General features: G+C 46.1%; 1 protein-coding gene and 1 long non-coding RNA gene across 4 annotated transcripts in view; one reads left to right on the top strand and one right to left on the bottom strand.

Moving 5' to 3' along the window:
• Positions 1-23,315, top strand: part of GLIS3 (GLIS family zinc finger 3) — a 578,617-nt gene that overhangs the window by 91,069 nt on the left and 464,233 nt on the right. The window lies entirely within an intron of this gene.
• On the bottom strand, positions 5,278-22,254 carry LOC113594251 (uncharacterized). Of its 2 annotated transcripts, XR_008291309.1 has the most exons (6): positions 21,918-22,254; positions 15,156-15,267; positions 14,698-15,071; positions 10,099-10,230; positions 9,565-9,748; positions 5,278-8,253 (listed from the first exon to the last, which is right to left on the bottom strand). It is a non-coding gene; the product is annotated as an uncharacterized LOC113594251 (long non-coding RNA). The 2 variants fall into 2 exon arrangements; XR_008291308.1 differs by having other exon boundaries at positions 9,565-10,230.

Raw genomic sequence — 23,315 nt, 5'->3', positions numbered from 1 at the left:
AGATCATGACCTGGCTGAAGTCGGACGCTTAACCAACTGCGCCACCCAGGCGCCCCAGGAAGCATTCGTGTTTAAATCAAGTCGGTCAGGTCTTTTTTCTGCAGGCCTTATCAGAGACTTAAATATTTAAATGCATAGTGTGAATCTCCCTATTACGCTGTAGTCCTCGAACTTGTTTGACAAAAAGCAGCATGTTTTCTTCCACGGAGCAGAAGGTCTGTTGCTCAGTGGATTGAATTTGGGAAATTAATTCAGAGCCGAATGGGGAGGTCACAGAGCAAGATGTTGTTCTGTCACTGTCAACTGTTCAGAAAATGTTAGAGATTTCTTGCTGTCTCTTTTACTTTTTTGTAAATATTTATTTATTGAGAGAGAGAGAGAGCGAGCGAGCAGGGGAGGGGCAGAGAGAGAGAGAGAGGGAGAGAGGGAGGGAGACCGAGTGAACAGAGGAGGGGCAGAGAGAGAGAGAGAGAGAGACTGAGCGAGCAGAGGAGGGGCAGAGAGAGAGAGAGAGAGAGGGAGGGAGGGAGACCGAGTGAACTGAGGAGGGGCAGAGAGAGAGAGAGAGAGAGACTGAGTGAGCAGGGGAGGGGCAGAGAGAGAGAGAATCCCAAGCAGGCTCCCCACTTCCAGTGTGGAGCCTGATGTGGGGATCCATCCCACCACCATGAGATTATGACCTGAGCTGAAACCGAAAGTCAGATGCTTAACTGACTGAGCCACCCAGGCGCCCCTTGCTATCTTTTTTAGATTATATTATTTGCTGATTCTTAAGAAAATTGAAATCATTTTTTTTAAAGGCTTAGTTTTTTTAAATTTGTAAGCGGAGAGTAGTAGCAACCTGTTTCGTAAAGTTATTCTGGGGATCGAAGGAGGCAGCCTAGATGAAGCAGTGGCCATCGAGCTCGTGACCGGTGTCACAAGGCCCAACAGGGAGCTGAAAAGACTAACATTGAACCCGGTTTCCTGCTGTCACAAGACAGATTGTGAACAAAGGACAATATACTGCCCATCTCGGAAATAATGATACTGCCATGGGTCAGGTGCCAGATACAGAGCGTCTTAGTGCCTAGCGGGTGCTTGATGTGCTTCCTGAATACCTATGTGGACGAACCCCGAAGGCAGTGGGGTCCACATGAGGATGACCCCTGCTGTCGTTACAGTGGCCCAGAGGTTATGGAAATTTCTTTCTGCCTCATGTAACGGTCCGAGGTGGCTGGGCAATCTAGGGTGAGTAGACTGCTCTCTGCCTCAGGAAATCATCCAGAGACCCAGACGGGCTGGTGTTCTCTGCTCTCCTCCGTCTCTGAACACAGGGCTGCTACAGCTGTCTCTCTTTCCCGCCAGCAGGGGAGGCAGGAAGACCAGAATAAATGGCTTTGTTAGTAAGACGGGGGGTGGGAGGGAGGGGAAAGTGGGTGATGGGCATTGAGGAGGGCACCGGTTGGGACGAGCACTGGGTGTTGTACGGAAACCAATTTGGCAATGAATTTCACATTAAAAAAAAAAAGAAGATCGTGTGGACCAGAACTTAGTCACGTGGTTAAGCCACACAGTCACATACTCAGATACAAAGAAGATGGGGATTAGGCTCTAGTTGGCCAACCATGTGCTTAGCTAAAATCTGGGGTGCAGTAAAGAGGAAGAAATTAATGGTGGACATTGAGGTCCTTAGCATCTTTGTTGCAAAGACCTGCCTCAGTTGTACACCCAGGTCTAGGAAGGAAAGATGCCGTCGGTAAACACGGATCCTGTGATGTCGGGTTGGCGTTTTTTCTTCCATTTAGGGGTTCTGCCTGTAGAAATGTAGACGAGCTGGAGTGTTCTCGCGGGACTTCAGGACAGTCAGGATTGAGATGGGACTCCAAAGTATACGAGACGTCCTTGGAGTAAATAAGTGTATTTAACTTGGAAAAGAGAGTATTTAAAGATAATAAGAGATCTGTCTTTAAAGTGCTAGAAGGACATAAGGATTTGCGAGTTGAAGAATGGTTGGGATCATTCTGTGTGACTCCAAGAGGTGAAAGCCATGGCCTCACACTTCAGTCCCCCAGTCGCCCCCCACCCCCCGCCCCCTTGCACCAGGCTACAAGCCAGCCAGTTTGAATGTGCTTGAGCTCCTGGAATAAATGGTATTTCTCCATCACGTCTAGGTCTTTGCCCAGCTGTTCCCCCTTTCCAGAACACTCTTCCCCACTGTCTCTTTTCCCACCCAGACTTTCCTCTGAGGATTTCCTGTTTATCCTTCAGATCTCACCTGAGACTTTCTAAGTATCAGGAAGCCGTGCCTCACACCCAAGTCTGTGTTCAGTGCCTGCCTTCTGTGTCCCCGCGGCTCCCCCCACCCTCACTCCTCATCATCACCTGTCACGCGCGCCCGTAACTGTGTAACTCGTGGGCTTTACTGCTGACCACCTCCCACCCAGGTGCAGGTTTGAGGGGTTTTCCTGCCACTGAATCGCTTCTCTGGATCCTACTTTGTATCTGTCAAGAATCCCACCTTCTATTTCAAGGAGCGTGTCCTTGAATAATAAGTGTCCTGAGCTGTTGCAAAGGGGAGTGAGGGAAGTTCTGCAATTGGATTCAGTTCACCCCCCCCCCCCCCCCCCGCCTCAAATTGATGTACACCTGGAACCTTAAATAGGCCTTCTTTGGAAATAGTCTTTACAGGTGTTATTAGTTACATTAAGATGAAGCCATCCTGGATTGGATGAGTTTTAAATGTAATGGCTGGTGTTTTTACAAGAAGAGGAAAGGACACGGATAAACCTAGAGAATAAGGCCATGTGAAGCCGGAGGCAGAGATTAGGGTTGTGCCACCACAAGCCAAGAAACGCCTGGGGCCTCTGGAGGCTGGAAGAGGTAGGGAAGAATCCTAAGAGCCCTCAGAGGGATGAGAGCTTGCTCGCAACGTGACTCTGGACTTGTAGACTATAGACCTGGAGGAGAATACATTTTTGTTGTTCCAAGCTGCACTGTTTGTGCTGGTCAGTTGACCTTCGCTCTAGGAAGCGAATGCAGAAGACGGTCCAGGGCAACAAGGCAGCCCCCTTTGTGCCAGACTGTCTCAGGCTGTTGTGCAGGAGCGGTTAGTAGAGCGTCCTAACCGCACAGCAGTGGGGGGAACAGCTGATGTGACGTTCAGTCCTGGCTTGGATGGCAGCCAATGGTCTGTAGACGTTGGCTTGGCTCCCCGCCCCCTCTCCGGTGCCGTTGGTGGGTGACAACGAAACATTTCTCACTACCGATGTCACTTCTTTCCCCGGATGATCCCGAGGAGTCTGGTCCCTCTTCCCAGCAAGCTCCACCCTTTCCCCAGGGGTCAGCTTCCACCCCGTGGCCACCGTGCTTTTCCCGCCCAGGCGGGGTGGGGGGGCGGGTCACACATAGTCCCCCGGGACCTGAACCTGGATCTTTCTCTTTCCCGTCCACTGTCAAAGCGTGGTCCCTGGAGCAGCAGTGTCACCTAGGAAGGTTCTCGTGGTGCAGAGACTCCCCCCCAGGCCTGCGGGGTCAGAAACTCTGGGTGGGTGCCGGCAGCACCCTGTGTCTACACTGGCCCGCCGGGGGGTTCTGATGTGCCCCAAAGCTTGGTGATTCTCCACCTTCCCGGCCTGAGACCCAGACTCCTGATTTCTGGGAGCCTTTCTTCTCTGGGCAGAATCCAGACATGAATCAAAATGATTTGTCTTTCAAAACTGTTTTTTCTGTGGGCTTCTGGAGCCTATGCCGGACATCACAAAAGTGAGTTCTGTTTCTGTCTATTAGCATTTCTGCTGAAATAATTTCCATGTTCATCAAAGATACGTGAAAACCTTTGGTTGACCTGGGGGAAGGTGCTGTTCAAGGAAGTGTGGAAAACAAAAGCACAAAGATTAATATTTCACTGCATTCCTTTACTCCCCTGTATCTCCGTCTAGACCATAAGCCCTCTGAGGGCAGGGACTGTTTCAATCTGATTCATTGCTGGATTAGCAGCACCTAACCACTTGTTGAAAAGATGCAAAAACTAATAAATTATAAAGGTTGCGAGTTCCCATCCCTGGAGGCGCTTAAGCACAGGGAAGATGCGGGGATGTTACAGAGGAGGTTTTTGTATCAGGGAGGTGGTCAGACTAGACGAACTTTAAAGTTCTCTCTGACCCCTCAGTGCTATAATCCCCTGTGATGGGACTCTGCAGAGAGAGAGAAGGAGGGGCTGGCCACAGCGTCTGGCACGTTCTTACTGGTAAATGTTTATGGCCTTTGGACTTCCTCACCGAGGGTGGGGTAGGTGGGGTTACGGTGACTCTTACAAGCTCCTGGACACCACTTAGTCCCAGGACAAATTGTGAGGTACTAGAAATACCTATTGGGAAGCATTTTACCATTCAGAGGTATCTTTTTTTAGCTGTCACATTTATAAATTTGGAGAGTTACTCTGACTGCAACGTTGAAATGTTGATTTCTAGACACAAGACGAAAAAGCAAAGACGAGACCCTCAGTGGGAAAAGGGGAACTTCACACACAAGTGCAGAGGTCCCTGGCTGGCTTTATGAACACCTGGCGTCAAGGACCCTTCTAGAATGTGGCTGCTGGAAGGGACTTCAGAGAGCTTTTGGTTTACAGTCAAGGAGACAGGCCTATGGAGATGGAAAACTTCTTGACCCCACCCAGCTGTTCAATATATTTACTGGGGGAAATGAGAAAGGCTCAGGCCACTTCTTTAAGTGTTAAAGCTATAGCTTGGCAAAAGGCAAGAGTTGAGAATCGTATTCATCATCGTAAGCCTCTGTAACAAAACGTCCTCCCCGGGGGCGCTCGGCACCCCCTCACGCACGGTGGCGGCCGGAGCTTACGGGAAGCAGGCAGGAACTGCACGCTGTCAGCCTGCTGCTTGTAGCCTGGGAGCAGCTTGTCAGACTCCTGTCCTAAAAGAATAATAATAGGAGACGCTCTTACTGGATGATGTTGTTTGCTCCCCACGTGCCAGGTGCTGGTCTGACACTTTGTATCCTCACAGTGCTCCGCGCATAGAGCTACTCACCATCATCCTCCTTTCACAGATGAGAACACTGAGGCACAGAAAGGTTTAGAATCTCCTCCCAGGTCCCACAGCCAAAGATAGAGCAGAATTCCAACCCGACGTCACAATGACGCCCCGTAAATTACTTCTTGACATACGTAGTCTCATTTGGTTTCAGGATTCAGGAGGCTTCATCTTTCTTGCGACCCAGGGCTTGGCTTCTCTGGGTGTCCCTGCCTCCCGGGGGGGGGGGGTGCTGATCTGCCAGGGTGTGGGGCAGAGCCCCGGTGTACTTGTCCGCAGAGGTGAGCAGGGGGGAGGCAGAAGGGCAGAAGGGCAGGTGAGGTTCCCTGGATGCCACCCAGTGCCGTCTGTTTTGCTGTGATGTTCTGAGGTGTGAACACCTCCCCCTGCTGCCAGTTACTGGGTAGAGTGGGTGCCTCTCTGGCTTTACTCGACTGGAACCCCTGGCAGAGGTGTGGCCCCCTCATTCTTTAGGGGCCCTGGCGTCATCTGGGCTGCCTTGGAGTCTCTGGGGGAGGCCTGAAGAGATCTTTGTTTCCTTGCTCCAGCCTTCTCAAGCTGCAAGGGGTGAGGCCGTCTTGGGCTTCCGGTTAATTCTGTGGAGTGTGACTTGTTGGCCCGGGAGCAGCGGCCTCCACGGCTCCTCCCAGCCACAGGCCACATGTCCAGAAAACCATATGCGCTGGGCTACGTGAGCATTACGTTGACGACAGCGATGAGTGGGGAGAGAGCAGACAGCCCTCCAGCATGCCTCCGGCGTGAGTCATGGGCGCACAGAGGCTTTCCTCTTCCTGCTTTCCTTTTGTCCAGATCCCTCTGAAAGGCCAGGCTCGTCATGTGATTTCAGTGGGCGGGGTTTAACTTGAACAGGGAAACATGAAACACTTGATTCCATTGGGCTTTGGGCACAGGTTTCATTGATGACGGCCATCAGGTGCACTAGGAGGAAAACGATAGACGGGGAAATTGGGCCCAGGTCAGGCAACCACATCTTGTCTGTGGGTCACATGTCTCACGGGGTAGCTGCTTGTGCACAAGTCCAGGGGACACCACCGGCATTGACTTCAAGGTGGAGGGTGCACCTTTGAGTGCTGCAGTGTGGTAACACCGATCACACCTTTAGTCAGTGAGTTTGAAGGCCCCATCCATCTAGTGTCACAAAACACAAAGCTCAGATAGATTTGAGACCCTTCCTTCTCTTTCATCGCTCGTACCTCCAGATTCTGCACCCAGTTCCATTGTGGGTTCCCCTTCCCTCTCTCAGTAACAAGCAGTTCTCAGGCACCGGCTGGGTACCAAGCTGGGTATTTAGCTCAGTCCTTATACTACCTACCTGGAGAGGGAGTACGATCCCACAGGCTAAGTGCTCAGTCCTGCAAGACTGTCTCCCCTACATTTCAGATGCCAGTCACAAGCCCAGGTTGTGACCTGTGCTTCTGACCAGCTGACTGTAGACCGGGGGTTCCGGTGACCTACTCCTTGGGTTCAGTTAGTTTGCTAGAGAGGCTCACAGAGCTCAGAGAAACATTTTACTTACTAGATTCTAGCTTTATCTTAAAAAGTTGTAACTCGGGAACAGTCAGATGGAGGAGGCCAAGAGGACATGGTATGGGGAAGGGGTGAGGAGCTTCTTGAGCCCTCTCCGAGCAAGCCAGGCTCCCCAGGTCCCAGATTCAGCAGCAGCCCAGAAGCTCTCTGAACCCCATCCTTTTGGGTTTTCATGGAGAGTTCATTACACGGGCATGAATGATGAAGTCATCGGCCTTTGCCAGTCGATTCAGCCCTCAGCCCCTCTTTCCTCTGCAGAGGCTCAGGGGGGGACTAAAAGGTCCAGCCTTCTAATCACAGGCTCCATTCTCCTGGCAGCTGGCCCCTTCCTTAGGTGTGGTCCAAAAGTCACTTCATTAACACAGCAAAAGACACCTTTAGGCCTCTCATCATTTAGGAAAAAATTTTAAGGGCTTTAGGGGCTCTGTGCCGGGAACAGGGATGAAGACCAAATATCCATTTTGTTAAAAGGTAGACTGAAGCATATTAAACATCTTGAGTTTATTTGAACACGGATTGACTTGGATCAGGCAGTGCCGAACCAAGAGCGATTAGGAGTGTTTCACCAACAGGAGTTTGGGGAACATGAGAAAGAAAATTAAGGTAACAGAAAAATGTGAGAAAGTTAATTGATTGGCTATAGCTTAGAGTTTAGTTAGCTGTTCATGATTGGTTGCTTTTAGCATTTTGATTTTGTAACTCTGAGGCATTTAGAGGCTTAGGTTTTGGTTTGCTTTTTATGTAGGCTGCCATGGCCTGAGAGCATTATTGGTCTACTGTCCTTGTTTAATTAAACACTTTCCCTCTTTTGGCCATCCTCTCATCCATGAGAGACTGACCAAAAAGTTGGTATGGGCGCCACTCTCCAGTCACCGTGAGAGTTAAGTGGCTCTGGTGTCCTTGTGACACTCCTAAGTTGTGAGGGCAGATCTGTGGAAGAATTGTTTTTCATCTTGTTCATCTGGTTGCTTCCTTTTTTCTATTTCTCCACGCTCAGAGAGACCATGTGATATACTGCGGATGGCTGTGAACATGCATTTAGGACCTTGGAGAGAACCTGGTGCTCCAGGGAGACTCCAGTGATGACTGTTGGGAGGCTGGTACCAAGAGACTGAAGTTTCCTCCTTAGCTAGGGCCTCCATGAACCACCCAGCTGATATCAAATAAATCACAGAATGTACATGGGGTGGGGGTCATCAACCTGTTTTAACCGAGTGACTTGTTAATTTCTTGTATGTGTTGCAGTACCAGAGGTAATGGTCCAGGTACAATGATCCAGCTTCCTCTTTGTTCATCCAGTAAGTAACATAAAGCAATTCTGTTACCCAAAACCACCTTGGGGCACCTGGGTGACCAACTCGGTTGCTCAGTTGGTTAAGCTTCCCACTGTTGATTTCGGCTCAGGTCATGATCTCCTGGTTCTTGGGATCGAGCCCCGCATCAGGCTCCCCACAGATAGAGCGGAGCCTGCTTGGGACTCTTTCTCCCTCTCCTCCTCTGCCCCTCCCCCACTTGTGTGCGTGCTCTCTCTCCCTCTCCCTCTCTCTGTCAAAATAAATAAATAAACATTAAAAAAACCCCACCTTAGCAAGAGTGTTTGGGGACTTTGGTTGTACAGCTGTGGACTCAGCAGTAGATTCAGTGACAGCTGCCAGAGTGAAGGAGTGTTGCCTTCCTGTGCGTTAACACAGAGAGGAAGCAAGGAGCAAAAAGGCGAAAGGAGTAAAAGTTTCATATTGGGGTTGGAAATCTTGATTCATGACCTTGGGAGAGCTGTCTGTCTCAAGATGTTCTCTAATTCTGGGAAGGAACCTCCCTAGTTAATTTTAATTTAAGATCTCCAGCTGGTATGCAGATCCAAGTGTCTAAATGAGTCCCTTTCATTTGGGGGATGGGACCCAAGGTTCAAATCCCTAAAGTACGGCTGCTGTTGGGTTGTGGAGAGAGCCTGAGGTATGGTCCCTTATAAGGCGCTTCAAGGGCAGTCTCTGTGATCCAAATCAGAAGGGTGGGAGAAAACAGGGGATATTTTAAATATATATATAGGGGCACCTGGGTGGCTCAGTCGGTTAAGTGTCCGACTTCGGCCCAGGTTATGACCTCACATCCGTGAGTTCGAGCCCCACGTCGGGCTCTGTGCTGACAGCTCAGAGCCTGGAGCCTGTTTCAGATTCTGTGTCTCCCTCTCTCTCTCTCTCTCTCTCTGACCCTCCCACATTCATGCTCTGCCTCTCTCTCAAAAATAAATCAACGTTAAAAAACAAAATATATATATACATATACACATATATACGTATACATATATATATACACATATATACATATATATATATATATATATAATAAAACCTCAAAGACAATGAACAGGAGTCGAATCTGATATCTATAGGTTGTGTTATAATCCTCTACTGAAACACAGTGTTTGTTCTACATCACCCTCATTTCTTTAAAAAATATTTTTTTTAACCTTTATTTTTGAGAGAGAGACAGAATGTGAGTGGGGGAGGGACAGTGAGAGAGGGAGACACAGAATCTGAAACAGGCTCCAGGTTCTGAGCTGTCAGCACAGAGCCTGACGCGGGACTCGAACTCACAAACAGTGAGATCGTGAGCTGAGCCAAAGTCGGGCACTTAACTGACTGAGCCACCCAGGCACCCCTATTTCTAATAAAGATAATTACAGTAAGACTAATTTGTTTGCATAATAAATCTAATCTTATTAAAGTTGGCCTGATTATTTACATAAGTGCAGCAAGAATAGCGATTGACCATATTAGACCTTTTAAAAATCTGCTTTTCTGGAACTTTTCAGAGGGAGTCTTAGATAGGACTTTTATAGCCTCTCCAGGCTAAGAAGCCATGCCAAGAACTCACCATCAGACTTCACTTGCAATACCTATCTGTTTGGGTGAATTCTTCTCTTCATGAGGTCCCCAGGATATCTTGAAGTTCCTGGGCCTGCCAGGAAGTGACCTGCCTTACTCACCTGCTAAGGTTGCTGAGAACTCTGTAAGCAAGGTGCCAGGCTCTTTGTTCCCAGGGACTTTTTTGGCTCCATAAGTCAACTTTAGTTCCTTCAAACTATCTTCTCACATCTGATTTTATGCATATTCTCAAATACAACATTTCATCAAAGTCTTGGTCATATAACCAATGTTTCCAATTGTGTCCTGTTGCAAGGAGAACAGATTCCTATTGAACTTAAGCAAATAACTGTATCTCCATGAAAATAAGAATGGAGTTTCCAAATTCTGGAGGAATCAGATAAGAAGAAAAGATAAATGTTTCATCTTTGTTTACAAAGGTACATTTTACCAAACTAATGATAGTTTAAGAGAAAAGACAGATTTTCCTAAGTCTAGAAAAACAACACCACAGTGTTTCAAACAAAAGTCATAAAAATTATAAAATCATCTCTATCGGTTCATTCAGTCCAATGTAACTAATTCTTGTTGATCTTGATCTTTTGTTAGTTTTATGAAACTGTCAGTCTTTCCCTTAGAGCTCTGCCAATTCTTACTCAGTGGTGTGGTCTGGAAGTTATCAGAAACTTGTACTTGTTAGAGTCCTTCCCATGAGTCGTCTGGAAGATGAAGAAGCACTTTTGTAGGAACATTTATTTGCAAAAGCATCAGAGTAGAAAAGTAAGTTTCTGTAAGGGAAAAAAGATTTAAAAATGGCCATGGTTAAAGAGTTGTTCAAAGTTCATTATAATGCTGTCAACAAGAAAATTTGGTTATTTCTGTGGCATACAGGGTTTGAGATAATAACTAGAATTGTAAGTGATAGTATTATACCAGGACATATATCAGATTTCTAGGAATTTTATATAATTGCTGGAACACACACACACACACACACATATATGTGTGTGTGTGTGTGTGTGTGTGTGTGTGTGTATATATGTATGTATTTTAATGTTTATTTTTATTTTTGAGACGGAGAGAGACAGAGCATGAACGGGGGAGGGTCAGAGAGAGAGGGAGACACAGAATCGGAAGCAGGCTCCAGGCTCTGAGCTGTCAGCACAGAGCCCGACGCGGGGCTCGAACCCACGGACCATGAGATCGTGACCTGAGCCGAAGTCGGATGCTTAACCAACTGAGCCACCCAGGCGCCCCTGGAACACTTATATTAATAACCTATATGCATACAAATATAACATAATTATTACTTCTTACTTGAAAGTGCTTCTCATGTAATTTAACAGCAAATAAGGCTAATTAGTTACCTAATTAATATCTGTCTTTTTATGAGGAGAGACAACAAATCTTTTGAAATGTTCCAGGGACCTTCTAGAAAATCCCAAACTTACTTCCAGGTCAAAAAGTCTTTACTTAGAATTTGACTTTGGGAAGTTTGGATGCTTGACTAAGTAGGATCACAGACCATTGTGAAAGAATATACTCAATTATCTATTTCACCAAAGTGACAGAACATTTCAAAGGCAAATACAGAAGGTTACATAGTTGTGAGGAAAGCTTTAGCTCTTCGAATACTGAGAAGACTCAGTTTTCTTAAGGCATCAAAGACCTGATAAAGGCAACACGAAGCACAGGAAATTAATTTAGGAAAACACGAAAGCTTTGCTTTCCAGGTGTGTTACTTACAAGGTAAAGGAAGTCCTTTCACAATCTCTCATTGTCAAGAACAGACTAAGAGTTTAGGACAACTTTGTCCTTTAGGTAGATGAAAGAAACTTTTTAGTTTTACGTAAGTACCCTATTGTATTAAAGCTTACGTTTAAAACCCTTGGAATAACAATTCAGTTTTGGCCAGCTTGAGTACACAAGGTAAAAATTCCCTCTGTCTCTCTGTTCCCAGCTTTCCATAATCCATTCAGTTTGTCCTTTGTTCTCCTCTTTCCCATTCTGAAGGAACCAGCTTTTAAATTTTTTTTTTTTAACATTTATTTATTTTTGAGACAGAGAGAGACGGAGCATGAATGGGGGAGGGTCAGAGAGAGAGGGAGACACAGAATCCGAAACAGGCTCCAGGCTCTGAGCTGTCAGCACAGAGCCCGATGAGGGGCTTGAACTCACAGACCGTGAGATCATGACCTGAGCTGAAGTTGGACACTTAACTGACTGAGCCACCCAGGTGCCCCTGAAGGAACCAGCTTTTAGTTTAGGGAAAAATTCCTTTCATTTCCCTTAACAAAAAAGCATCTTCATGCCTCCTGACCTTTTCTTGGCCAAAACACATTTTACTTTCCTTGCATACAGAGTTTTTTCCCTTATTATTTCTAGTAGTTAACAGTTCCATATTAATTAGAGTTTTTAACCCTTAGGAACCCTAATTTCTAGTGAAAAGTAAGAAATCAGCATTCTTTGTGTTGGCAGATTCATGAGTATATTTCTTGATTTCTAGAAGCATATGCTTCCTCAGTAGTACATCATTTCAGTGATGCAGAGGACATGTTTATTAACACACCCAAATGTTTTTAGTTTCTCTGTAATAAGAAGCCAAAAGTAGATAAAACCTGTGTTCAGTAATGTTTCATTATTTTATCTTATCTGGAAATGATCTGAGATACTCAGTGAATATCCATCATTTAACTTGTCTCAGTATACTTTTGTTTCAAGTTACCAGAAACATTTTGGAAACTATTTAAAAAATATACTTTTTTAATGTTTACTTATTTTTGAGAGAGAGAGAGAGAGCGAGCATGGGGGGGGGGGGAGAGAGAGAGAGAGAGACAGACAGACAGACAGAATCTGAAACAGGTTCCAGGCCCCGAGCTATCAGCGCAGAGCCTGACACGGGGCTCGAACTCACAAACCATGAGATCATGACCTGAGCTGAAGTTGGACACTTAACTGACAGAGCCACCCAGGTGCCCTGGAAACTATTTTTAAGTACACATACAGTAAAGCATCAGTATTCTTGAAAATTTCATTTGTAGATTATCTCAGATCGTGTGACCTTGAAAAACATTTGGGTTAGTGTTTATATTTCTGAGAACATACTTAATTTGTAGAGTGCTTTTCTGTCCTTGAGGTTGTTTGTCTTTAAGCCAATTAAATAGAGCCCTTTACAAGTTGATGTTGGCAATGCCAATGTGGTAGAAAAATATCACACATCAGTAAAATATATACATAGATACACATAAACATAAAGACATATAAACAGAGACCTATAGCTTTTGTTTTAAAGTTTTAGCCTGAAACGGGCATTATTAATGTAAAAGTCACTAGTTTATAAGAGAACAATTGGATCTAAAATTGTGTTTCTTGGGGAGCCTGGGTGGCTCAGTCGGTCAAGCGGTGGACGTCAGCTCAGGTCATGATCTCATGGCTTGTGAGTCGCGTTGAGCTCTGTGCTAACAGCTTGGAGTCGGGAGCCTGTGTCAGATTCTGTGTCTCCCTCTCTCTTCCCCTCCCATGCTCGTGCCCAGTCTCTTTCTCCTTCAAAAATAAACATTAAAAAAATAAATAAATAAAATTGTGTTTTTTGAACACAAGATAAACAGTAAGTTTATCTTGTGTTCAGATGGCTTTAACGTTTTTACCAGTATCTGTAGAGAAGATCTTTAAGATTTTTAATTCACCTATTTTCCAAATAGCACTCCTTTCCTCTTTTCCTTTTTCTTTCCCTTCTGATAAGAATCCCCTCACTGGAGTTTGTATTTCAGAGATGGCCCTCAGTTCCTAGGGAAGGTTGGTACAATATTGACTTCTCAAAGCACAGGGAAAGAATACAAGTTCCGCTAAGGACTTTTGATCCTAAATCAAGAAATTGACAATACTTGCAAGCCTTTGGAGGTGAATAGGGAAGGTTTTGGGATTGGTAAAAACGATGGGGGTGGGGGGCTTTGAATTCTTTCTAGAGCAGTATTTCTGTTCTTGTAAAGAGTTGATATGTAAGACGAGTACAGTTGTTTTTAATTCCTCCCAGACTTGGGTTGTAACCTCGATGATCTCAAGGCTGACCCCCCATCCAACTATATTACCTTCAGTTTGCTTCTCTGAATCAGGAAGAAGATGTTCAACTGAGATGGCCATCACAGGCTTCTAGATTCTAGATTTAGAGCTGTTCGTCTTTGGAATGGTTTTCTTTCCCTTGGGTACATAGTTTCATTTAACTTAGGGGAGAAGGCCTTTAAAAAAACCTTCCTCTTAGGCTCTGAGTACCGGCTTCCAATTTGGCCAGCTTCTGCCCGTAGAGTTATTTTAAATTCTCTTGAATCTCTTGTCAGGTTTCCTGAACAACCCCAAGGATGCAAGAGGTACCCCTAAAGAGGTATAGAAGAAACAGTCCTCCCAGGATCCAGAGTCACTCCCAAAGATAGCCAAAGGAAGAAAAGATTTAGACAGTTCCCCTGAGAGCTGGCAGCAAAGAGGAAACCCTACCCGTGGATGGAGTGCAACCCATAATTTTGTTCATCCATATTTTGGGGCCTCCCAGCCTTCTCTAGGAAGTGAGGACCATCCCTGAAATATAAAATCCAGTGAGGGGATTCTTACCAGAAGGAAAGAAAAAGAAAAAAAAATGGAGGGTTATTTGGAAAATAGGTGAAAATCTTAAAGATCTCTCCAAATACTGGTAAAAACGTTTAAGGCCATCTGAACAGATAACTTGCTGCTGTCTTTAAGAAACAATTTTTTATTATATTTTAATCTTAATTTTTTAAATGTTTATTTTTGAAAGGGAGAGAGACAGAGCGTGAGCAGGGGAGGGGCAGACAGGGGGAGACATAGAATCCAAAGCAGGCTCCAGGCTCCCAGCTATCAGCACAGAGCCCGATGTGGGGCTTGAACTCACGAGCCGTGAGATCATGACCTGAGCTGAGGTCAGCTGCTTAACTGAAGCCAAGTTCTCAGAACACAAACAGGACAAACGAGAGGTAGTCGCTGTCCCTAGGAGAGTAGGGGCCCACAATGATGCATTCCCAAAGGTAAATCCACGAGTCACAATTCAAAGATCTTATTCTTACAAATGTTATTTTTGTTTTGTTGTGTGTGTGTGTGTGTGTGTGTGTGTGTGTGTGTGTGTGTGTGTGTTTTGCCTGTCAATGTGAATTTGGGAAGGGAGTGACAGTGTGAAATGTTACCTTCCCCTCACAACCAGGCACCACAGGTGGAGATCTGGAAGAGTTGACTTTGGTAGGAATTCTCACCCTTTCCTGGCTTGTGCCAGTTTTCCCAGGATCCCATCTGCAGGCTCCGAAGCATGTGAGGTGTCCCAGCGGGTCTCATCCTGGTCACAGAAACTGTAGAGGGGGATAAATAAACTTCTGTCTACTTTTTATGGTGAGTCCTTGGCTGAGACCCCGTTTTCTCTAGGGCATCTCCTGAATGGATAAGCTTCTCTGGGTTAAAGGTTCTCCACTGTGGTCACTGTAATTCAAAATTCTCTTTGGTTAGGTTAACCTTTTGGTTCAGCCTTAAAACAAAATTTTATTCACCAGAGTCTTCACCCTGGTCTCAGTCTGGTTGCCAAGTTGGACCAGTATGACCCTGGATCCAGTCCGACTCCAGGTGGTTTCCAGACCTAGGTCAGGAAAAGAAATGCTCAAATAAAGTCTGAAAGCTCATAATACAAAAACTGTGCAGCTAGGATCTGAGAGGGACTTACCCATCACCTCCGGAGGCAGCGACAAAGCAGGGAGCCCAAGGGGGCTCAGCAGGTACCTTCCCGTGGCTGCTCGTCACTCCTGGAGGCCGTGAGGGTTCTCCATTGGTTCCCTCTAATGACATCAGAACCATAAAAAGATAAACTGAGGCATATTAACAATTTTACGCGTGTATTTGGGCAAAAGTTGATTCAAACTGGGCAGCACCAAGCTGGAAGTGGTTAGGAGTGCTGTACCAACAGGAGCTTGGGGAGAGGCTTTAGTAGAGAAAAGATAGAAGAAAGGTAAGGAGATTGTTGACTGGCTATAGCTCAAAGCCTAGTTGGCTGTGCGTGTTGGTTGTCCTTAGCGGTTTTAATTGTGTGACCTTGAAGCCTTTATAGGTTTGGATTTTAGTTTTCTTACGTAGCCAGCCATGGCATCAGAGTCGCATCCGTCTGATGACCTCTTGTTTTAACTGATACAACAGTTTTTTATGAACTGTAATGCCATAACACCTGATCATCTCCAGTTCTGAATCCCACCTGGATCTGCCTAGCGTCTCGTCTCCTCCAGCACTTCTCTAGGGCCCTCGCCGTTGAAGTGGCCTCCTACCTGCCCTCCCCACATCCCTCTTGTCCCTTCTTTCCAGAATGCAGATCTGGTCACAGCGTCCCAACCTCCTCCTAACGCCGCCTCCGCATCCCAGTACGACTTTACCGATTCCTCTTTGCTCCAAGGACAAGACCATGGGTTTGAACATGACCCCTGGCCCTGATGTCTGTCCCCTGCCCACCTCCCCAGAAGTGCACTGCCCCCTTTGTTCTCTCCCCTGTGCTCTGCTCGGGTCTTGGAAACCTGCTGTGCTGTCTGCCTCCACCTTCACCCACTGCACCGTCAATCTCAACCACTCCCCGCTCAGCTCGTGCGTCACTTCCTCGTCTGACCTCCTTGACCTCCTTGACCTCTGCTGACCTCCTTGACCATTGTAGCCTCCACTTATATAAGTGATTGTTTGTGTCCTGTGTGTCTCCCCCACGTGACTCTGAGCTGCACATCTTGTTTAGTGCTGGACCCCCAGAATGAGCACAGAGAACTCATTACCGGTTTGTTGTCGTTGAAGGATTTGCTTTGCCTTTTGGTGGGGAGGAGGGAAAACTTTGTCACCGTTAAGAGTTGGGGTAAGCCCACATACACAGATCTTCCACACCAATGCCGGCCCCTCCGTCTTCCCAATTGAGCCCCACACCTCCTGCTTTTTCAGGTGCTTCCAGCCTGAGTATGTTTCCAGATCTCTCTTGTTCTTTGTCCTGAGGTTGTAGACTCAATTTTTTTAAAAATTGTGGTACAATGTATATGATGTAAAAATGACCATTTTAACCATTTTTAAGTATGCATTTAAGCGGCAGTAGGTATAATCACCCTGTAACGCAACCATTACCACCATCCATCTCTAGAACTTTCTCGTCTTCCCAAATTAAAGCTCTGTACTCGTTAAACAAGAACTCCCCTCTTCCTGTTCTCTCCTGGTAACCGTTATTCATTCTCCTTTCTGTCTCTGTGACTTTGACTCTTCTAAGTGCCTCATATAAGGGAAGTCATGCAGTGTTTGTCTTTTTGTGATCGGTTTATTTCACTCAGCATCATGTCTTTAAGATCCATGTCTGTTGTAGCACGTGTCAGAATTTCCTTCTTTTTAAAGGCTGAGTAATATTGCATTGTTCTGTGAACACTGGTATACAAAAGTCTGTTCAAGAGACTCCATTTTTTTAAAATGTTTTTCCGAAATAGAACAGGAGTGGGGGTGGGGCAGAGAGGAGGAGACAGGGGGGGAGAGAGAGAGAGAGAGAGGAGAGAATCTTAAGCAGGTTCGATGTCCAACACCAAGCCCAGTGTTAGATTCGATCCCACGACTGTGAGATCATGACCTGAGCTGAAATCAAGAGTTGAGTGCTTGACTGACTGAGCCACCCAGACGCCCCTGCAACACGCTCCATTTCTACTGACATGCTGTAATTGTAAGATCAAAGAGTGATCTCTCCCTCATCATGGTATAATGGAGTCTTGAGCTGTGCGTTTACTTCCTCTCAGCAAGTATCTGCTAAACCTTTTCCTGAGCTGGCTCCAGGTTAGATATCCCTCGTCCACGAGATGTCAAACAGGCCTAGGGGACTGTGCCCCGAGGGACTTCCACTTGGATGAGGAAACAGGTTCTGGGGATTTTTGAATGCTACGTTGTGTATTCAGACTTAATTAGAATTCAGAGAGATGGGGGCGGGGGGAGAGATCAGTGTGGACCTGACGGTTAGAGAAGGTGTATTAGTTTCTTGTTGCTGCTGTAACAAATTACCAAAAAGTTACTGACTTAAAGCAACACACATTTATTCTCTTATAGTTCTGAAAGCCACAGATCTAAAACCTGCTTCATGGGGTTAAAGCCAAGGTGTCAATAGGGCTGGTTCCTAATGGAGGTTCTGAGGGGACAGTTGTTGCCTTGCCTTTTTCAGCTTCTGGTGGCTGTCTGTGCTCCCTGGCTTGTGACCCCTTGCCCCACCTTCAAAGTGCCTCAGTCTAGTCTCTGCTTCCGTCACTGCGCTGCCTTCTGCTCTGAATCGGACTCTCCCTGCCTCCCTCTTATAAGAACCGTTGGGACTACATCCGCCCCTCCCGGGTAATCTCAGATAGTCTTCCCACCTGGGGACCTCTAACTTAATCACCCTTGCAGATTCCCTTCTGCCATGTGGAATCACGTATTCACAGGTTCCGGGGATTAGGACATGGGCATCTTTTTTGGGGGGCATCATTCAGCGGACCACAGAAAGCTTTCCGTAGAAGCATGTGGGCTGGCCTTCACGGTTGGCCTGCAAGGTAGGAGAGGCAGGTGGGGATGATGTTCTTGTGATGAGGTAGATGTGCGTCGTGTAGTCTTCCCTCCATCTAGACAGTAGGTGTCACTGCATCTTCTTGTGCATGATTGAGCAGACATGGAGGCGGAGTGCACTGCGAGCTTGCACCCTCCTTCCTGCACCTGTTTCAGTATTGTGGGTTGTTCAAGTGCCCACTAAGTGTCTCTGACAGTGAGCAGTGCCCTGGTGGCTGGAGGCACAGCAGTGGAGATCATTGGCAATGAATGCTCACGGGTCTTTACAAAACTCACTCATTGTCTACGTTTATTGGGCACCTTCAAGTGCCAGGAGCAATGTCAGGCTTCGTGGGCACATAACCGACATATAGCCCTTTCACCCAGGGCGTATTTTTCTTTTTTCCTTCCTTCCTTCCTTCCTTCCTTCCTTCCTTCCTTCCTTCCTTCCTTCCTTCCTTCCTCCTTTCCTTTCCTTTCCTTTCCTTTCCTTTCCTTTCCTTTCCTTTCCTTTCCTTTCCTTTCCTTTCCTTTCCTTTCCTTTCCTTTCCTTTCCTTTCCTCTTTCTTTCCTTCTTTCTTTCTTTCTTTCTTTCTTTCTTTCTTTCTTTCTTTCTTTCTTTCTTTCTTTCTTTCTATTTTCTTGAGAGAGAAAGAGAGCATTAGTGGGGGAAGGGAAGGGTGAGAGGAAGATACAGAATCCGACACAGGGTCCAGGCTCTGAGTTGTCAGCACAGAGCCCGACGCGGGGCTCGAACTCACAAACCCTGAGATCATGACCTGAGCTCAAGTCAGATGCTTAACCGACTGAACCACCCAGATGTCATATTTTTTTCTTTATCAAGTTTCATACCACAAACAAGATTACTTTTATAGTTGAAAAAAAATTAAAACGAAACCTGGTATTTATCTAAAAAAAAATAAATAAAGGCATTGTTTCTGTTGCCAGCAGTAGGTGAATGTGGGTCTGAAGTGTGTTTGTCTGGTTCCAGTGTGGACAAAGATTGGAGAAGGTAGAAGACACATCCTTTGTTCTGGAAGTGGTTGCAGAAACATGTGTTTTCCAGGAAAGGGATCGATACCAGAGAATGGAGAGCATCCAGAACACTAAGTGGAGACGAGTTTTGAGGGCCTTGGGTTTAGTAAAAATTTCTAGTAGGCTCTGAACATCCGTCGCAAATGCTGAGTTAAAGATGAACTGTATGTAGTTCGTTAAACCTTTCTTTCTTTAATGCTCGCCCAGATGTTAATGCCCTAGCACATTTCTCAGGATCCAGGCCACCACATTAGGGGGTCCTCTGTTCTTTAAAGTGGTTTCAAGGAGAACTTTTCACTCATCGCCAACACACAGACAGTCCTAGAATAGGACCTATTCTGGCCTCAAAACAAAAACTAAAGGAGAAAAACTGTGATTGGGTTTGCAGTTTGGAAACCCCAGGCCTGTGCGTTCAGAGGTCGAGAGTGCGCTGAAGAAGACGGGCTTTGCAGTCTCACTGGCCTGGCTGGGTGGTCGGGCACTTTATCTACTTTCTCTGTGATTCCACGATCTTGTCTACAAAATGGATGCAAAAATAGTATGCTGAGCATCAGGCTGTTGTTGAGGATTAAAATATGTAACATATTACCTGGCACACAGTGTGCTCTCCCTCAATGTTAATTGCTGTTCAGTGCATGCAGGGGCAGTTTGAGGCTATAGGGTACATCGTTTAGCCTTTAAAGTGAGGTAAGAGAAGACAATGGCCAAGGTTAATCCTTTTTTTTTTTTTCTGTAGAAACTTGTAATAAATCACCCAAAGCTACAGCAAATCAAGTGACTTACAGAAAACGGGGCAAAAAAAGCAAGTGATTTCCAGAAAATGGTGCTCACTGAGTCATTGGCAGTCTTCCTGCTTCCTTGCATTTTCCTTAGCAGTTTGTGTGAATCCTGGAATAAGTGTTCAGATTGACCTCAGTCTCTTTATGAGAAGATATTTCAGAATCCAACTCTGCTGCCAAGCATATGGGTGAAAGGAGGGGGAAAAGGCTGAAACCCTCGAGGAAGAATATTAATCATAACAATAACTACAGCCGACACTGGTATTGTCGCTGGAGTTGACAAGGAGCCTTTTCACCTGTTCTCGCTCCTGCGGCCCTCACAGTCATCCTGTGAGGTGCCTGTGGTGGGTGTTATTGTTAATCCGATTTTGCCGATGAAAACACAGAGTTGAAGGATGTTGAACGAGTTTGGTTGTCCGAGATGACACAGAAAGAAAGTCAAAGCCAGAGGCATGACTCCCCATCCTTTAGAAGAAGTCAGCATCTGATGCTACTGGCCTCACTACGAAGTGATACGAGTAGTAAACACAGCCCTTTGGACGTGGCCAGGTGAGCGTTGTTGTTCACAGTGGTCACTTACGGGTGCCGTGCAAGCATCTTGAATACGCCTTCCTTCCCAATTACAAGACATACACACACATCTCATTTTTTAATGCCTTTCCATTGTTGATCTCAAATGCTTATTCACTAGCCTTGGTGCCAAACGACTTTTTGCTATTTTCAAATGCTGTTGCTCAAATCTGCCCTTTTCAGATGTGACTTGAGACCAGTGAAGATATTTGTATAAAATCCACAGACTCCAGTGAGACATCTAAGAGCTTTTAAACTGGAGTGGAATACGTTGGAATATATTGGAATAGATGTGTCACTTCCTCAGGGGACTATTTGGAAGGGCATCTCTTATTTGGGTGTGAAAGTTCTGGTGTGTTTGTTTGAACACAGGCGTCATATTACTTCATGGTTGTGGTTTGGGGAAGTCAATAAATAACTCCCTTTCTTCCCCACCCGAGTTCAGTACCGGTTGAGAAATAAGACAGGGAAAGTGGGCAGATAGATGGAGGTCAAAGTATGAGCTTTATCACTGATAAGCTAATGACAGAACTGGCCTGAGAAGTGTGGCCAAAAGGGTTGCCAACAACCCAGCCCCAAGTTAGAGCTTCACCCCCAGTCCAGCTCCCAGCACCCGCCCCCTCCCCCCAGGGTGGAGCCTGTCTCTCTAGGCACCAAGGGACAGAACGGAATGTGAGAATCGTGCAGAAGAGAGCTGGTGATGAGTGGACAGGGCAGAGGAGGTGGAGGGATAGAGAGAAAGCGGAGGAGGAGGTAGGAGGAGTAGAGAGGAAAGTAGTTAAGTGAGGATGTTCACTTCTTTCTCCTAAGTTCACTAATCTGGTAAATCATACTCCCTCCTTCCCAAGGGAAAAGTGAGTAAGAGGCGGGGGCTGAAGCCAAAAGCGTTACACCAGGAAAACACAGGTAGATTCCTATCTAGCATTTGCCAGGTATTTATTGGCTTTAATGTCAGCAACGTTTCCGAGAGTTGGGTATGATTGTTCCTGTATAGATGATTGCCGAAGGTCAGATAGCCGAAAGGATTTGCAGTTGGGTCTGAATACAGAGCCCACGTTTGTTCCCGTACACTAAGAAGAACTTCTCATTGGGCACAGACAAGCATGGGGCGAGGTACAGGGTGATAATGGCTAGAGACTGAAGAGATCATTCCATCTGGGAAATCAGGGAAGTATTGGGGGGGGGGGCAAGATGTAGCATTTGCAGTAGGCATTGGGTAGAAATGTACAGCCCAGAAATGAAGGACTCTCTGGGGACAGGGAACAGCATAAGCAAAGATAAGGTGATGAGAAATGATCCAGTACACTTTAGGGAGCTAAAAATAGAAAATGTGGAAGTCATATAAGGTTGGGATGGTGTGTTGGGTTAAGGGCCCTTTTCAAAGCAGAAAGAACAGAAGTGACTGAACAATCCAATGTAAGGGGTCAGGGAAAGACCAGAATCAGACCTGATGTCAACATTTTTAAGCTAGGTAAATGAAAGAATGATGATGCTGTCAAAGAGATGTGAAAGTCGGGAAGAGAGACTGGTTTTACACTTACTTATCTCTGAACGTGTTCAGTTGGGCGGACTGTTTTGTAGAGATGAACCCTTCCTTTCACGATTCGTGCGTTCATTCAGGCAACAGCGTTTGTTGAGTCGTATGACGTCCTAGGAGCTGGGGATTTGCTGGCGATGAAGCACAGGCATGGTGCCTGTTCCCCAGGACCTTCCAGCCAAGTGGGTGGGAGGACAGATGAATTCAAACCACCATGGTGTCGAATCACTACTGCGGTGTTGTTGGCCGAGGAGGCACGCAGGGCGCTTGGAAGGCCTGTCAGAAACCAGGGGTCTAATCTGGTGGTGAAGGTCAGGAAACATTTGACGAAGTGACACGTGTGCCCAGAGCTGTTGGGTAAATAAGACTCAACGAGGCCAGGAGGACAAAGAGCAGAGCAGGCAGGGGACGTTCACCTAACGAACATTACACAGCAGTAGCGGTCGGTGAGTCTCTGCTCACAGCTTCGCGGGTGAAGTTGGCAGCATAATGCTGGCTGAAAACAAGCAGGTCCTAGAGACCGTATCCTGCATGATGCCTTCTTAAAAAGTTTGAAAGCAAAAAAAAACCCCGAAATAGTAGATTGCTTAGGTATACAAGTACAGTGTATGTGCTAAAACAAGAAAAAAGTCAATGAAAATAACCCCCGAATTTAAAAAGAGTAGAAATTCAGAGGGACTGGCAGTGAGGTGTGGGGGAGGTTCGTAAAGGGACGTGCAAATGATTGGTAAGGTTTCAGATACTGAGCTCTGAAGAGCTCATTGTATTGTTTTAAATACATAAATAAAGAGGGCCGTGCATCAGCCAATTTAAATGGTGTGATAAACCAAAAATTAAGATTAATACAATTCTAGGCACTGGGATTTTTTTTTTTTTGAAGAGATTATGCTGAGTATCAGGGCCTGAAAGAATATCAGGATGGCTGGAATAGAAAAGCAGAGGGGGGAAAGACAAGAAATGAGGTTCTAGGGATGGCTGGGCTCCAAGACCATGCAGAGCCTTGCAGGCCCTTTATCTAAAGTGGTTTTCGCTTTATCCAAGAGCTGTGGGAGCCGTTGAAGGATTTGTAAGCAGGAGGCAGGCTTCAAAATTTGCATTTTGCAAAAGGTCACATCTCTTTCGGTGTAGTGACCAAATTGAAGAGAGGCCGGAATGACTGTGGATGAACTACTTAGAAAGCTTCGTTTAGAAGTAAGATGGTGAGGGGCTCCTGGGTGGCTCAGTCGGCTCATCCGCCTTCCCCTCAGGTCATGATCTCTCGGTCTGTGAGTTCGAGCCCTGCGTCGGGCTCTGTGCTGACAGCTCGGAGCCTGTAGCCTGTTTCGGATTCTGTGTCTCCTTCTCTCTGTGCCCTTTCCCCGCTCCTGCTCTATCTGTCTCTGTCTCTTAAAGAGGAATAGAT

Source organism: Acinonyx jubatus, chromosome D4, assembly GCF_027475565.1.
Source record: "Acinonyx jubatus isolate Ajub_Pintada_27869175 chromosome D4, VMU_Ajub_asm_v1.0, whole genome shotgun sequence".
In the NCBI taxonomy this organism is placed as follows: Eukaryota; Metazoa; Chordata; class Mammalia; order Carnivora; family Felidae; genus Acinonyx; species Acinonyx jubatus.
This window is presented reverse-complemented; position numbering and strand designations above follow the sequence as displayed.